A 12,505-nucleotide genomic window follows, 5' to 3' on the forward strand; every position below is an offset into this window, starting at 1 on the left:
GCATAGAGAGGTGTGCCTCTGTTTGGAATTGATTTAGCTGTTGAGAAAAGCAATTACTAAAACCATAAGCCGCATGTTCCAGTGTGCAAGTGTTTACATGCAGCTGCTGAGAATCTAATTCAAATTGTCTTATGTTGCAGTTTCCATTGAATGTGGTTCCAACTGACCCAGGTTGCCTGCTGTATCTTCAAGTCATTCATGGCTCCTATAGTATATCAGCATGTCGTTCTCAGTTATCATTGTCTGGATCCATCTCTGCTTAGCTGAAGTGGCCCTCTGTATATTTTTCAATTCTGTGATGTTCTTGTGAGACCCAATCCTGGTATGTTAACCAGGAGAGCCCGAGAAGATCTTTGACGATCTTGGTGAGGGATGGGGTGTAGTGTGTAGATGTGGTGGGGGAACTTGCAAAGATAAAGATTCGAGTGGTATTTGTTTTGAACAGGGGCCATAGATCAAAGTTTGAAGACAGTCTTCAAGGATGCTTGGAGAGAGAGTAAAAATGGTGGACTCTTTTTAACTTGGATTCATCGATGTTCAATTGAAGATCCCTAGATCAAATCCAAAAAAGTGACTACGACTGAACCACAATTAGGACAATTAAATGGGAGAAATATGGTCATCCATATCATATACCAAAACAGACCACCTAACAAGAAAAGGTTACTGCTCAAAGACAGCATACATGCTAAAGAGAAACATAGGAGACCACACTACAGCCCCACTGCACAGCTAAGAACCCTGGGGTAGGTGTTCCATGCATAATGATTAAAGTTAATAATCTTGAACCTGATGGAAGTTAATCATGATCCAATTCACTAAACTGCAGCCTATGTTTTATGCAAGGCTACATTTCTTAGCAGAATGCAGCAAAAACAATTCATAGCAAATCTTCTGCATGTTTCTCCCAGCTGAGGTGTCTTTGTTTATCTCTGTCCCTTGGAAAGAGGTCTTAGTGTTTATCCTCAGCATCCTTAAGAGCCACTGAACAGTAGTGGTCCTCGTTCCTCTGCTGAATTTCAGTTTCAGCACTGAGGCAACCTTTGGAGACCAGAGGCAAGGAAGTTGCTTAATAAAGCCCAGAGGGATAACAGGAATGGGGAAACAGACAAATAATTCATGCCCTCCCTCCTGCAGAAGGAAGCATTAAAAGGGGACTTCTCAAGAACGGATTAATCAGAAGGTCCGGCTGACCCCATTAAAGGAAACAAAACACTGACAATCTGGGAATATTGTGTTCTTCATCAAGCACCTTGAGATTTCCACAGAGAGTTCCACAAGACTGAAGCACAGCAGGGAAGAGGTGGGAGTGTAGCTTCAAAAGAGAAGTAAATGTAGTATATTCCTCACAACAGGGGCACATATGAGAGACAAACGTGTATGTGACAAGAGTTTCTTCTTCCTTCTTTGTGGCCTGTCTTTCTGATAAGTGACCTTTATTTGATTCAGGCCTGAAGTTCTCACACAGGTTTTTTTCAAATGTCAATGTATCGCTTTCTTGTTCTGTCAGCTTGACACAACATTGCCTGGTATAGACTGGAAATATTGATGTATTGTCTAGGTTTGGAAATGAGTTTTTAAAATTTCCCTTGCTTCCATGAGGACAACCAATGAATCAGCTAAAGGTATATTGTTTTTTGTTCTTCTTAGAGTGCTTAGACTGATCTTCTTAGACCAGTGGTTCTCAACCTTCCTAATGCCACGACCCTTTAATACCGTTCCTCATGTTGTGGTGACCTCCAACCCTAACATTTATCCATTTTACAGATGGAGAACACTGATGCAGAGAGTCTTAGGTGACCCCTGTGAAAGGGTCGTTCGACCCCCAAAGGGTCCCGACCCCCAGGTTGAGAACCACTTTCTTAGACCTTAGAGTATTCAATTAATGTTTGGGATATTGTAAGGAACATGTAATAGACCTCACTGAGAACCCACAATTGGCTGTGGTTCATGAGTGTGCACCCCGTTCTTTGCTTTGAAAATGCACATCTTCCCCTTACAGTTTCCAAAAAATCAGCATTGTACAGTGGTTACGGTGTTTAGGATGGGAGCGGAAAACCCTGGTTCAAATCTGCCCCCAGACCTGTTTGCTAGATTGCTTTGATGAAGCACATATTGATCAACTTAACCCTTCTCACAAGGTTCTTAAGAGAATAAAACAAGGAAGCAGATTAAGTAATCAATCTAGTGGGAAATGCGCAGATCATTTTTCTGTGAGAGTGTAATTATAATCCTATCAACTGTTAGGTTTTGTCTAAGGATTTACACTTAGAATACATAACCTACATATTAGAGATGCAATGTACTGCAGTTATCAAGTACCAGCCTATGGTGTTTTGATATGCAAATACTGTGTGTGGGGGGGTTATTTTGGTATTTTAATGTGGGGTTTTGTAGTTATTGTTACGGTTTTTAAAAGGAAAGTTCTAGAGTAGGAAAGAGGGGGACTGGATGGGTGAGTGAAATGTCTTCTAATTAGATTGTAGTTGTACTCCAGGGTGCAGACTTGACTGGTTTGTTCAGAGAGGCTTTGTGTGAGGTCAGAGGAGAGTTGAGAGGATGAAGAGGGAATTCCTGTGAGAGTAATCTGTGCTCTTTTTGGAAGTGGCAAGTTAGGAAATTTTGTGGACATTATATTGTCGAAGGTATTGTCGAAGGATCAGATCCTCTGAAGATGCCAGCCACAGATGCAGGTGAAACGTCAGGAGAGAATGTTGCTAGAACACAGCCATACAGCTCGGAAACCACACAGCGCCCCTTTGTGGACATTAGTAGCCTAACCATTGTTTTGTGGACATTAGTAGTCTAACCAGCAAGTGAAAAAGTAAGTGCTAGGTTCAATTAAGGAACATTAGAGAAAGTACCTATCTGAAACCATTTGGCTTTGGAACCATACAGAAACCATTATGCAGTGTTACTTCTCAATTTATATTTAAGTGAAAATAACTGTTTTATTTACAGTAAAGGGTCTCTTTTAATCTCTGAGCCACCTTCATGTGCTGGTCATTCTGTTGTTCTACCAAATATAATTAAGTCATCCTTTTCTTTGGGTCCAACCAAGAATTCTAAGGCAAGAACCTTTGGTGGCAGCAAAAATAAGTAAGGCTGATTCCGCATGGGCCAAAAACAGTGGTGTGAAAACGGTGTGAAAATGGTGTAAAAGGGTTTAAAACAGTGTAAAAGGGTTTATACCATTTTCACACTGTTTTCACACCACTGTTTTTGGCCCATGCGGAATCAGCCTAAGAAATTATAAGGAAGGCAAGGAGACAAGTCTGATGTCACCTTAGAACACTACAGAGAAGTGGCTTTACAAGTGTTTCATATAAAGTGTTACATATAAAGAGGCCTGAGAAAACAGTAAAATCATTTCACAACACTTTGTATTGTGAATTGTCATTCACAAGGCATGGACAATCCATATTCTGGAAATGAATTCAAAAGTCTTGAATGTCTTACATACGCGTGCCAATTGAAAGTACATTCAAGAGTATGTTCGTCCATCTAACTCAGATACCTCCGTTTTCAGGCACATTTTTTCTGAAGTCTGACATGGTCACACATTAATATGAATCATGTGAGCCAAACGAATACATATTACCAAAGAACAACCCTCACTAAGATGAGAGGACACCTTTAGAAAGAGGACATACTTTGAATAGCAGGAGCCAAGCAAATCCTCTAAATTAAATTAATTGACTTTTCTGTTTGCTAGCCCTTTTAAAACAATAAGTGCTGGGAGCAAAAACCTCACCAATTGTGAGCACAAATTAAAATACTAACTTATCAACAACTGAAGCTGCTAAACCCATTGCCAAATTGTATAATCAATGATCAAGATTTAAAGCACTTACCTTTTTTCCCTTCCCACGCTTTCTCACTTCCTAACCCATGGTAATTATTATTGTTATTGTTTTATCTTGAAGTAATAGCTTTCTGAGGCCATTTCACCTTGATGGATTACAAGACTGGCTTAAATGTCAATTGATAATAATTATGCCATAAAAAGCATAATAAATGTTATTGGTTTAAAACCACAGTGCCATTTTATTAATATTTCTAATTTACAGGCTCATTGGGAAGAGACAACTAAGGTAATAAATCCCAAAGAAAGGCTGAATGAGCTGTCTAGGAGATTGTCACTAGTGCTGAGCTTGGGAAAGGTCAACAAATCTGGTCCCAGGTATAGCATGCAGTTTGGATACAAGACCATGGTTTTCAACCAACAAACTAAATGGGGGACAGAGATGTGGGCTATACTTAGCCTGACACTTAAAATCATGGATGTAAACCATGCCTATCCTTCTCCCCAGCTGTGCTACCATTGCCTTGACTGCTAAATCTGATTCTAGATACCCATCAAAAGGGTATCTAATTCCCACTGTTTACAACCAGAAGAGTTTGGATTTATACCCTGCTTTTCTCAGCTGTAAGGAGTCTAATGCAGCTTAAAAACTCCTCTTGCCACAACAGACACCCTTTGAGGTAGGTGGGGGTGGTGGATCGGGGTGGGGCGTAAGCAGGCCATGGGTGGATTGGGGAGGGGGGGCATGGGGGCAGTTTCCTCTCTCTCCTTCACTGCTTGACCCCCTTATCAGGTGGGATTTTAGAGGTCAGTGTGCCTTCTGGGTTGCACTTTACTTGGCATGTTGTATTAAAGTGAATTTCAATGATTAAAGAGAGAAATCTCTTCTCTACACCTAGGCATTCAAGCTTCCTCCACAAAAAGTTTCTTGGCACAGAATCAAAAGCAGCTCTGAGATTGAGAAAAACTGCATATAGCTTGGACTTATTTACCTTGGTATACTTTGAAAGCATTATCTGTTATGGCTCCCATCTGGTGAAATGGCCCGCCTCAGGGATTCAAAGTTACCACACTCCCATCATTTTTCAAAATGTGTAAATAAAACTATTTAAAATGCAGGGTTTCCAACCTCCAGTTGGATCCCAGAGATCATCCAGAATTACAACTGATCTCCAATCTACAAACTTCAGCTATCTGGAGAAAATGATAGTTTTGGAGGATAGGCTCTATGGCATCACATTCCTTCTGAGCTCATTCCCATCTCCAAATCCCACCCTCTCCAGGCTCCCACCCGCCCGCCAAATCTCTATAAATTTCCCAACCCATCATTGGAACTTCATTAGGTAGGCATTCTGTGTGCTTCTAAAGTTGCAGATGACTAATGGCAACCCAGTGGGGTTTTCAAGGCTAGAGACAATCAGAGGTGGTTTGTCATTTCTCTGCATAGAGACACTGTTTTTCTGTGGCGGTCTCCAATTCAGCTACTAATTAAGGCCAACTCTGCTTAGCTTCTGAGATTTGACAATATCAGTGTATAGTTAATTTGAACAATAAAGGACAGATGGAGGAGAGTTTGGGAGAGGCAGAGGTTGAATGAACAATTCTGTACTCTTGGCTGAAAGCTTTGCTTTCTGAGGGAATCTGTGTTCCCTTGTTACAGTTCACTCAGGCTGTTTCTGCATAGCCAAGGGAGAGAGCCTGCATCGGCATTAATCATGCCGATGCAGGCTCTGGGGCCGCTCGCACAAACGGCCCCATGGGATGCGCAGCTGTTGGAGCAAACTCCACACAGCCGCGTTTTCCCCTCCCCGGTCCCAAATACCTCCTTACCTTCTGCTGGCAACCGCATCACACTATCGTCGCTCTGAGGAGGGAAGGGGACATGCCCCCATGGCCACAGCGATGGCTGAAGCACCGGAGACCAGGGGGCATGTCCCTTTCCCTCCTCAGAGCGACACGGCTGCCAGCAGAAGGTAAGGAGGCGTTTGGGACAGGGGAGGGGAGGGGAGGGGAAAACGCTGGCTTCCACCCGCTGTCGTTTGCATGGCAGTGGATGGAAGCCGGCGTTTGCAGGAAAATTCGCTCCCCAAGTGAGTTTTGAATACACTGTTTTGGCGAGCACAGAGCACTGCTGCATCGATTTGGCAGCGGCGTCTGTGCGAAGGGTCCCCGCCAAAGCAGTGTTTTACTGGGCTGAAGCCGTTGCTTTCAGCCCGTGCAGAAACCGCCTCAGATACACAGGGTGATGTTGGTTATCTTTGGGAAAGATATGCTGAAGGGGAGAGGCAAAAAGGCTTTTAATTCAATCAGCACCCAAATAGGGGACAGACTGATCATCTTTTGGAGGGAAAAATTTCCTCAGTGCGTCTGAAAGCATGGGATCATTACAGTGGGCAACAAATGAAATTAAATAAATAAAATCTGCACAATACACTTTAATTTGTTTCCCCCAATTTGAACTAATTTGTGCCAGAACACCAAGAATATTACCTAATTGTAAAAGCAGACTAATGGTAACCATACCAATTTTAAATGCTTTTTTTAAAAAAGATCATCATAGTAGATAATTCAGACAGAGGTTTGCAATTAGCGCTAAACTTTTCTAATCCAGCATGTGAGATAAAGCAGCATAATCGTGTGAAGCGGATGCAGCCATTTGCTCAGGTGCAGCCCAGCTGCTGTCCAAACAACCGGCTGTCTTCTTGCAATCAGTGAACTGGATTTCCACTTTGTCAGCAGGTCTTCACGCATTTTGAATTTGTTGATGCTTTGCATGTGTAATAATACATCTTAAACAAGATCTAACATATTCATGAATATTAGATCTGATCATGCTTTTCAGAATCCAAGTGGGGTCCAAGGGTTCCAAAACCTTTGAAATTTTGTTCACTAATAAATATTTAGTCATTTTTTCTAGTTTAGAAAATGCTGTATTTGACCATCTCAATGTTTAAGGGATCCTTCTTGCTCTTTCCCACCCCCAGAAACAGCTTTGTTGGGTGCACAAGTTCTGGACCTCTAGGAAAATAGACTTGAGGCTATAACTAGCAAGTAGGAAAGGTTCTTGCCTCTCAAACCCCAGTCCAGTTTCTTAAAGGACATGAATTTTAAAGTTTCTGAGTGTAAAAGTTGACATCACTATTTTCCAAGTTCAGTTCCTTTTCCTTATTGAATTTACAATGTCATCTTACAATGTCACCCACACATAATTTTCACAAATATAAGAAAAAATATTGTAGCACAATGACAATAGTCATCATTCCTTATTGATGGAGTTTTTAACTGAGCAAGTAAATATCTCTGGATTTTGTCTGGAAATTAAAATGGTCTCCAGAACGTGGTAAAGAGTTAAACAGCATGCTACAGTTGTGAAAGAGTAAAATGGTAGAGGAGAGACCACTTGCCTCTTGTTGGTTTCTGGGAAAAAGAAAATGCATTGTTTTAAGATGGCTGATGGAGTGATTCCAATTGGGCCTGTGGGCCCCACAGGGATGCCAATCTCCAGACAGGACCTTGGGTTCCCCTGGAATTACAACTCATTGCAAGATTACAGAAAGCATGGGTGAGAATTACCTTGGCCACCATTGCTACCTTGGAGAGGCTAGGGAGAGGGGCAGGCTCAATGCTGGCATCCAGCCACCAGGCAGGGCTATTCTGCTGCTGGCATGAGCCCCTGATGTGAAAGAAGAAGAAGAGTTTGGATTTATATCCCCCCTTTCTCTCCTGTAAGGAGTCTCAAAGGGGTTTGCAATCTCATTCCCCTCCCGCCCCACAACAAACACCCTGTGAGGTGGGTGAGGCTGAGAGAGCTCCGAAGAACTGTGACTAGGCCAAGGTCACCCAGCTGGCATGTGTTGGAGTGCACAGGCTAATCTTGTTCTCCAGATAAACCTCCACAGCTCAAGTGGCAGAGCGGGGAATCAAACCTGGTTCTTTAAATTAGAGTGCACCTGCTCTTAACCACTACGCTCTGTAGGTGAAGGGGACAAGGCCGTAGCCTTGTAAAGGCAGTCCGGGCCTTCCTGGGCCTCTGTTCCACTTAAGCTCCGATGGCTTCTCCCACCCAACCACTCTTGTTTTTTTCAACCCTGTAGTGTTACCCAATTGTTTTGTTGGGCTTTATTGTTATTTGCATTCATCCGTCACAATCTGGCAGGTTGCGCATGGGAACTGATCCATTCAGGAGAAGGAAGAGTCTGTGTGCTGGGCCTCCTTTTTAGTGGGGGCCTCCATCAGAGGCCTGGGGGGTGGTAGCAAGCAAATGTGCACCATGCCCAGGTTGAGGCTGCAGGTGGCTCGTGCCTCCAGAAGCACGGGGAGTTCATACAGAGGCCAAAGCCCAGATGGCTCCCACTATCTTGCTGCTCCAGGTGTTGGTTCCCCCCCCCCCTGCATCAACTGGGGGAAGGTTATTACTGGGGGACAGCAGACATGCTGCCAGTGCCGGATCCATCCCCTATGCTGCACCTCTGCTTCCTTCAGCCAACATACCAATAAACAGGCTGTGGTCAAATTTTATTTCACACAAGGTGGTTGTCTGTGTTGTCTTTCTGCAACCTGCCTCAGGAGGCAAATAACTTCCTCTGGAGAAAACAGATGATTTGGAAGGTGGGCTGTATGGCACTGCACCCTATTGAGGTCCATGTTTTCCCCAGGCTCCATCCCCAAATCTCCACGAGTTTCCCAAAATGATGCTGAAAAACCTACTCCCCCATTCCCTTCCAGTAGCCAGGGATGACCTGGCAATCCTTGAACCCTACTTGTGTTATGTGTAAACAAACCTGTTGTGTTTCTTCGGTGACTGGGATCAGTTCTTTGTTAAATTAACTATCCTAATTTCCCATTAAAACAAAGAAATATAAGGATTCAGCATCTCACATGTAGACCGAGAGCCAGAGTGGGCAGCCCGTGCTTTCCTGAAGCCAGGCCTTCAACTGAGCTTTCATGCAAAGCACTTTTCTATGCCAGAGGATAGCAGCAGTTAACTGTGATAGCAGGGGTGGGCAAGTGACCAAAATAATTACAGACCATTGCTTTCACAGCAGACATCAATATGTAACTATTCCTTTATATATTGCCATTACATAGCCTTAGGGCAGGCTGCACAAACAGCTACAGTTTTACACAGATAACAAAGGTAATGAAAACAGAAACTGTTTTATCTGAGGCTCCTCTTTAAGACATACTTTTATCAATCATCTTAGATTGTGTTCTAGAATTCCCCATTTGACTTTCGCCTCACAGTGCTTGCAAATCAAATTATTGGAGAAAGAGTTTAGAAAGCAGGGAAATAAAAAAGAGCAGCTTAAAATGCAGAAAGGTTCTGTAGGTTGGAGGACAGCTTCAACTTTTGCTGAGCACGGTGGCAGGAAACACTAGGGTGTATGTTTTAAACGGAAAACACAGGTAATATGTTGTGCATTCTCAAATGCCAACTATAAATTCTTTTTTCCTCATTTTTCTAACATGGATTATTCCCTTACTGTATTCCATTAAGGGTAAAATTCCATCAGGGTTGACAGCCCTGGAATCAACAGCATTTGGGAGTGGGCAGAAACCAGCAAAACAGAAGTACTTCTGGCTTGGGATCCAGAAGTGACATTGCTACATTTCCCCATGCTCTAGGATATTTCATCATCTCTATGGTAACAGCTGTAGCGATCAGAAAACATTCCTAGAGTGTTGCACAATATGATGCTGCTGCTTTTGGATTCCTAGCTGGAAGTCATGTTGCAGTGTAGAACAATTCCGTCTTTCCTCTGCCGTTTCATTCAGCACTACTAATGGTTTGCCAGCTTCATGTGACAACCCTTTATCCCATTCATTCTAACTTGGGAGTAAATCCCATTGGAAATGAAGGAGTGGAGATTTCTCTTGAGGAAACATGTGAAGAATTAAGGTGTAATTCTTCTACTCCTGGTTGAAGTGTTGTGGATTTTGTCTACTGATTCCTAACCCATGGTTACCACAAGAAAATACTCTATCTTTGCTAGAGACTTATCTGCTTGACAATTGATTAAAGTGTGTTTATGGCCTACTTTTGCAACATTCAGATGCTCAAGGTGGTTTGCCACAATTTAAAACTATAGCATAGAAAGCTCATCCCTGAGAAATGTCACAGGTATTAATAGTAAATTTGATAGTCAAGAATCAGTCACACAAACTGCACAATGGAGGTACCCACAGACAAGGAAGGGGTTTCTACATGTCCAAATTAATCAAATATGGGGAAAATTGACTCATGTGGAATAGATACGCTCCAAGAGGCATCAGGTGTTGAGAACAGCTGAGATTCAGTTAAAAGGAAAGGGGAAACTTGCCTCATCTTAATGGAATCCTACAGGAGGCAAGGAAAATAGATTTTGAAATTATTCTATTCCTAAGTGACAGGTTTCCAGCCTGTCATATCAAAAATAATTATTATATTTTGATCCCACTGTTCTGGGAAAAATTATTTTCCAAAATGAGTTAACATTCAATGCCTAGTGATGTTGACAGATTCTGTATCTAAATGAAAATAAGATGTTGGGGCTTGCCCTTACATTTGCAAACCAAAAAAATAAGAACTGAAGTAGAGTGGAGTGGAAATGTAGAGGAGAATTTATTTTGACAGTGGTGGAATGGTGAGTCATTTACTGCCCATTTACATCCAGCTATTACCAGGCTGATCATGCATTGCTGATATCACTCTAGGATGTATGTGCGGAGCAACTTACTTAACCCCTCTACTGCAGTGATCCACTTTAGGCAACAACAGGGGTTAGAGTGGCTTTCTCTTCACTGCTGTAATCATGGCAGGGTTGTTGTGTGTGTTTTTAAAGCCAATCAGGAAATTCCTTAGATCTGCCCCAAGTTGTTTCATATTCCAACTTAGAATTCAGAAGAAGCCATAAAGGTGTAGTTATTAAGAGCAGTGGACTCTAATCTGGAAAACCGGGTTTGATTCTCAGTCCTCTACATGAAACCTGCTGGATGACCTTGGACCAGTCACAGTTCTCTCAGGACTCTCTCAGCCCACACAGAGGCATGCACTAGCAAACCACCTCTGTATGCCTCTTGCCCTGAACCCTATGTAGTCACTATCAGTCAGCTGTGATTGGACGGCAAAATCATCCACACACAAACCCATCCTAAAATCAACCACATACAGAAACCCTGCCCATCTCCAGCAGTCACAGCACACTGAGGGAGTCACATGATTGGATGCATACATCCCTTTCTAGCCATTTTCAGCATTCTCCGGATTAGTTGTTTTGTCTCCCCAGTGAACTGAGATAAAGATAGCACCGAAGACATCAAGTGAGGCACTGATAGGGATCAACAAAAGAGCTTAGGGGACAAGATGATTTTCCTTGGCCTTTTGAAACAGGTCAAAAATCATAAAAGCAAAGAGCAAATACATCCTTCAAGGGATAGAAAATGCATCTGTGTGTTTGGAGCGTGTGCAGGTTATCTCGTCCCAATCCTTCTATATTTCCAGATTATTCTCAGTGAAAATATAGCTATGCTGAATTGGGAGGGAGGTATTTGACAGTGCCTCAATTAAATCAAGAGCTGATTAAATTTTAAAAAAACCTGGGTCAGGGACAGACTTACCTGCTTCTTCAAAGAAAGGGATTTTGAGTGGAGGTGTGACAGGCAGCAGCAGTAACTCACAAAGAATTTTGTAATTGCTGCCAAACATCACCAAAATGGAAAGGGGATGTGATGCCCCTATAAGTCAGAATGTGAACGTGAACATAAGTGTGATCACTAGGTAAATTTACCTAGTTCAGACTCCCTCAGTTATGTGTTCCTGATCAGTTTGCCTTAGTTCCCCAGATGAAGTGGTGTAGTGGTTAAGAGCAGGTGCACTCTAATCTGGAGAACCAGGTTTGATTCCCTGCTCTGCCACTCAAGCTGTGGAGGCTTATCTGGGGAATCAGATTCGCTTGTGCACTCCAACACATGCCAGCTGGGTGACCTTGGGCAAGTCACAGTTCTTCCGCGCTCTCTCAGCCCTACCCACCTCACCGGGTGTTTGTTGTGGGGAGGGAGGGAAGGGCAAGGAGGTTGTAAGCCCCTTTGAGTCTCCTTGCAGGAGAGAAAGGAGGAATATAAATCCAAACTCTTCTTCTTCTTCTTCTTCTTCTTCTTCTTCTTCTTCTTCTTCTTCTTCTTCTTCTTCTTCTTCTTCTTCTTCTTCTTCAGCATACTACACCAAGTAGATTTGCACATGCATAAAAGTTGCTTGGACTACAAGGCCAGGTGGCAAATTTTGGATAATTTTGCACAGTCCAATTACCAGAAAAGTGGCACATGTTCCCCAAGGTCATTGCTTAATCATTAGATTGGCTGAATTCTGTTGTAACTCATGGAATCACTTGCAGTTTATCTGCTCTTTTCTCCTGGACTGAATATTCTAATAGGTAAATTTCAGGATTCATATCAAATTTCAACTTTAATATTTTTGAACTAAGCTATGAACTATTTGCCAGAACCTCTGAACTTTTTTACAGGACCACCATGTACGTACCATTTTTTTTAACATTTCCAACAAACTGGGGAACAATTTGTACACATTTTTGAAATTATAACTGGTGTTAAATACCATATATGGAAGACCTGATAATAGTTTTCTTTCACATTCATATTTAATGTAAACTTATTTAACCTGTGCAGATTCGAGTTTTGATAAAGTGACGCAGCAAAGAAAACAGA

Source organism: Sphaerodactylus townsendi, linkage group LG06 (genome assembly GCF_021028975.2).
Source record: "Sphaerodactylus townsendi isolate TG3544 linkage group LG06, MPM_Stown_v2.3, whole genome shotgun sequence".
Lineage (NCBI taxonomy): Eukaryota > Metazoa > Chordata > Lepidosauria > Squamata > Sphaerodactylidae > Sphaerodactylus > Sphaerodactylus townsendi.